Source organism: Neomonachus schauinslandi, chromosome 4, assembly GCF_002201575.2.
Source record: "Neomonachus schauinslandi chromosome 4, ASM220157v2, whole genome shotgun sequence".
In the NCBI taxonomy this organism is placed as follows: Eukaryota; Metazoa; Chordata; class Mammalia; order Carnivora; family Phocidae; genus Neomonachus; species Neomonachus schauinslandi.
The window spans coordinates 21,851,689-21,856,940 of record NC_058406.1 but is presented as its reverse complement, the minus strand read 5'-3'; the positions used below and the strand labels follow the sequence as shown (position 1 = coordinate 21,856,940).

The following is a 5,252-nucleotide window of genomic DNA, read 5'->3' as shown; positions in this document are numbered from 1 at the left end:
TAAATAAAATCTTAAAAAAAAAAGAAGAAAGAAAGAAACTCAGTCAGTGTAATCCACTATATCAAAAGACTAAAGAAGAAAAAGCATATGATCATATCAATTGATACAGAAAAAGCAATTGACAAAATCCAAAGCCAATGCATCATCATGAGAGAAAGAAAGAAACAAAGAAACAAAGAAAGAAGGAAAGAGAGAAAGAAAGGAAGGAAGGAAGGAAGAAAGAAAGAAAGAAAGAAAAGAGGGAGGGGGGAGAGAGGGAGGGAGGGGGAAAGAAGGAAGGAAAAGGAAAAACTCTTAACAAACTTGGATTAGAGGAAACTTCCTCAACTCAATAAAGAACATCTACCAAAAACTTCATACTTACTGGTGAGACTAAGATCAAGAATAAGGCAAAGAAATCCTTTCTTACTACTCCTATTCAACATCATACTGGAAGATGTAGCTGGTGCAATGAGACAAGAAAGAGAAATAAAAATATATTATTCACAGATGGCATGATTTTCTATAGAAACCTCTCCCCCAAATTCTGCAAAACCCTATTAGAACTAATTAGTACAGCAGGACCATAGGATACAAGGTCAATATACAAACGTTTATTGCTTTCCCATATACCATCAAGGAATAATCCGAATTTGAAAAAAAAAAAAGTATTCTATACCATTCACAACAGCACCAAAAAAAAAAATGAAATACTTTAGGTATAAATCTAACAAAATATGTATAGGATCTGTGTACAGAAAAGTTTAAAATATGAAAAAAGAATTTTTTAAATCTAAGCAAAGGAGATAGTCCATGTTCATGGATTAAAAGGCCCAATACTGCTAAGATGTTGACTTTTCCCAACTTGATATACAGACTCAGTGCAACACCAATGAAAATCCCAGTAAGTTAGTTCGCAGGCATTGGCAAACTGATTCTGAAATGCATATGGAAGGGCAAAGGATCTAGAATAGCCAATACAATAGTGAAAAAGAAGAATATATTTTTCTGGTTGTGGCTCAACCTGGTGAGGAGCTCTGGTCTACCAACAGTCCGTGCAGGTCCTCAGACGCAAGAAGACGGCCACAGCAGTGGCGCACTGCAAACCGGGCAATGGCCTCATCAAGATGAATGGGCGGCCCCTGGAGATGATCGAGCCATGCACACTACAATAGAGGCTACTGGATGTTCCGTTTCTAGGCAAGGAGCGATTTGCCGAGGTGGATATCCGAGACCGAGTGAAGGGTGGTGGTCATGCAGCTCAGATTTACACAATCCACCAGTCCATCCCCAAAGCCCTGGTGGCTATTATCAGAAATACATGGATGAGTCTTCCAAGAAGGAGATCAAAGACATCCTCATCCAGAACAACCAGACCTTACTGGTAGCTGTTCCATGGCACTGCAAATCCAAGAAGTTTGGCGGTCCTGGTGCCCATGCACACTACCAGAAATCCTACCAATAAGCCTATTGTGAGGATCAGGTTTCACCTTTATAATAAACAATTGTCACAGTACTTAAGATTATAATAAGAAAAAAAAAAGAACAAATTTGGAGGACTCATGCTATCTTATTTCAGGACTAACAATAAAGCTACAGTAAGTAAGACAGCGAAAGTTAGACACATAGATCAGTGGAATAGAACAGAGAGCCCAGAAATAGACCCATATAAATACAGCTGACTGATTTTTACAAAGGAGCAAAACAAATCAATGGATAAAGTGTAGTCTTTTCAACAAATGGTGCTGGAACATTTAGACATCCATATGTAAAAAACAAACAAAAAAAACAGACACAGACTTTATATCTTTCACAAAATTGTCTCAAACTTGGTCATAAACCTACCTATAAAATGCAAAACTATAAATTTTCTAGAAGAAAACACAGGAGAAAAATTAGGTAACCTTGGGTTTGGCTACAAGTTTATAGATACAACACCAAAATCACCTTACATGGAAAACAATTGACAAGTTGAAATGTACTAAAATTGAAAGATCTTGCTGCGAGGAAGACACTGTTTTAAAAAAAATGAAAATATGAGGCAGACATTGGGAGAAAATATTTGCAAAACTCATAGCTGGTAAAGGATTTGTATCCAAAATACACAAGGACCTCTCAAAATTCAACAATAAAAAAACAAGCAGCCCAGTTAAAAAAATGAGCAAAAGATCTGAACAGATACTCCACCAAAGAAGATATACAGGTGTCAAGTGGGCATATGAAAAGATGTTCAACATCATTTGTCATCGGGGAATTGCAAATTAAAACAACAAGGAGATAATACTACATACCTATTAGAAAAGCTAAAAATTTTTTTAAAATTAATAATGCCAATTGCTGGCAAGGATATAGAGTAATAGGAACTCTCTCTCATTGCTGGTGGGAATGCAAAATGGTACCGCCTCTTTAGAAAGCAGCTTGGCAGTTTTTCACAAAACTAAACATAGTCTTACCGTATGATCCAATAGGCACACTCCTAGCTATTTATACTATACTATACATTATACTATATTATACTATAACCACACACACACAAAAATTCATACAAATATTTATAGCAACTTAATTCACAACTGCCCCAAACTGTAAGCAACCAACATGTCCTTCAATAGATGAGCAGAGAAACAGACTGGGATACATCCAGATAATGAGACATTATGCAGTGATAAAAATAAATGGGCCATCAGGCCACAAAAAAAATATGAGTGGATTTTAAATATGTATTGTTAATGAAAGAAGTTTGAAAAGGCTATGTACTCTGCATTGATATGACATTCCGGAAAAGGCAAAACTACGAGATGGTAAATGGATGGGTTTCCTCATCATACACAATTACTCATCTCAAAATCTCCTCAAATGTAATTTCTCAAAGTTCGGGCTCCCAGTCTTCCCTCCGTAGCTGGAGCTCTGTTGTCATCACCTCCATTCACTCATCCAGTTCCTAGAGTAAGAAACCTAGGGGCCACCTTGACACCTCCCTCCCCCTCACCTCCAACACCCCACCCCAACACATTCCCCATCCGCCAGCCATTGTGATGTTGGGAAGGGAGTTGTGATCATGGCGTCCCTCCAGTCAAGGATTCTTCCATGGCATCATGTTTCCCCCTGAGTCAAAATACATCTCTTTGGTCTCTAAAGCCCTATAGGGTCCATCTCTCTTAGTCAACTCACAGCACAATTTCTCTCTCTCTTTCTCTCTCTCTCTCTCCACTGGACTCTGGCCTCACTGGTAGGATGTGTGTGATTTGAGTGATGTTATCAATCAATGCTTCTTGACGATGTCGTGCTCATGCCACGACAGGGCCTTTGTACGTGCAGTCCCCTCCTCCATGGCAGACCATTCTTGATGGCCTCACCATCAACCGTCTCAGCTGTACTCGGTGCTCAGGAAAATAAATAAAGGAAAAGAAAGCTCTCATTGCAACACTGCTCCAGGGATTCACAACCCCCAAACAGCAGAGGTATAAGCAGGTTTTAAAATAAGGAGGACAACTTAAGGGTGGAATAAAGGCAGGGAGCATGTCTGGTAGGTTCCTGAGAGCTCTGGAAAGACATTGCTCACTCCTCACCAGCCTCCTCTGGGTGTACCTGGGACTTGTTTTCATTAACGCCTTTTTAGAGCAGCTTCACAGATCATCATGTCAAGGTGTTATCCAGTGTTTTCCAAGAAGCTCCACTCTTGTGGAAAATGCCCAGTGATGGCGGAAGAGGGCAGAGCAGCTGTCCCTCCTCCCAGCCCTCAGCCACCCTTCCGTCTCTGGTCAAGTCCCTTCTGGCTGCCTCACCAACCTGAGCGATGTCCGAGAGAAACGCAGCTAGATATTCGTTACGTCAGAGAAACCAGAATTTACTCAGTGACTACCATCAGTGGGGAAAGTCAAGCGCCCCTCAGATCTGGGCAGAGGTGACAGGGTATGTCAAAGGGAGAATGGGGGGTGTGGGAGGTGACCGGGGCTAGAGCAGAGTCGAGGAAGTGAAAAGTGGGAAGCCTTGAGCTGTTAGAAGCTATGTTAGCATTTGTTCAAGTCTTTATAGGCCAAGGGTGAGGCCTAGTCGAGAGGAGGGCTCAGAGGAGCCTGGCTAGCGTGGGCAAGGACTGAGTCTTTGTCGGAGACCAGGGGCACTCCGTCATTCTGGGCCGCCGCTTCAATGTGCTTATGATGCTTAGGATCTGGCTAACGCTCCCCAGGCGAAGTTCTTAAAAAGCCTCCTCTGTGAGTCGACAGTGCATTTCCCTCGCAACATGGATCTGACTCAGTTTCGTTCCCTGACAGTGCCGAGCACGGTGTCCAGCTCTTTGGAGGACCTTGGGAAGATCCTCCTGGAGTCAGAACTGGAGATAGAAATTGAGCTTATTTTTAAGGGTTGCACTGGAGCATGGAAGTAATGGGTTCATAAATAAAAATCATTTTCTGTAGGCCCCTGGAGAGTGCAGCATTTCAAGAAAAGCTTTGGGCAAGTCATTCTGTAACGTGTAGAATTGCTTTCTATTGTACGTAGTCTCTGCTTGGAAGGCTGGTTCACACACATGTATAAATTATAGAGGTAATAGAGGATTTTTGTAGAAAGAAAGGGGGAGGAGAGAGGAACAGATGGTTGGATGTACAAGCCTGGGGCTTAGAAAGATGTCCAGGCTGAGGTCTACATTTGGGAACATCAGCCTATGAATGGCACTTCAAGGCCACACACAAGTCCGGTGAGGTCCCCAAGGGGCGGAGGGAGGGTAAGGAGGAGAGAACCAAGGGCAGAGCCCAGGGACAGTACAAGGTTTGTGAGTTGAGGAGCCAGAAAAGAACCAGCAAAGGAGACAGACAAGGAGCAGCTAAGGAGGTAGGGGGAGAACCAGGGAAGGGGGGATCCCAGGAGCAGAGAGAAGGGAGAGTTTCTGAGGGGAGTGAGCAGCTCCCCTCAGAAGCTCTGTTCGGTCAATGCCACCGAAAGTTGACTGTTGGGTTTATCAATGCATCGGTGACTGGTGACCTTGACAAGAACAGGTGCGGTGGAGAGTGAGGGACTGAAATCCAGTTCAAGTGGAGTGAAGAGTAAAGGGAAGGAGGGGACTTGGTGGTTCTTGCTGTACTGTGCAGGGAAGCAAGGGGAGCAGAGAGCTGTGAGGCTGACTCGTTTTTATTTGGGGGGATTACAGAGTTAATGCTGTGTTTGCACACCGATGGGAATGACCCAGAGGAGGTGGGAACGCTGATGATGTAGGCGACAGGGCAGGGATCTCGGGCACAAGAGGCTGTGGGCAGGGATGGAGAGCCCAGGTGTTC

At 43.1% G+C, this 5,252-nt stretch overlaps 1 pseudogene; it reads left to right on the top strand.

Moving 5' to 3' along the window:
* The first annotated feature begins 871 nt into the window (after nucleotides 1–871).
* LOC110575407 lies at nucleotides 872–1,444 on the top strand (annotated as a pseudogene).
* Nucleotides 1,445–5,252: the final 3,808 nt, after the last annotated feature.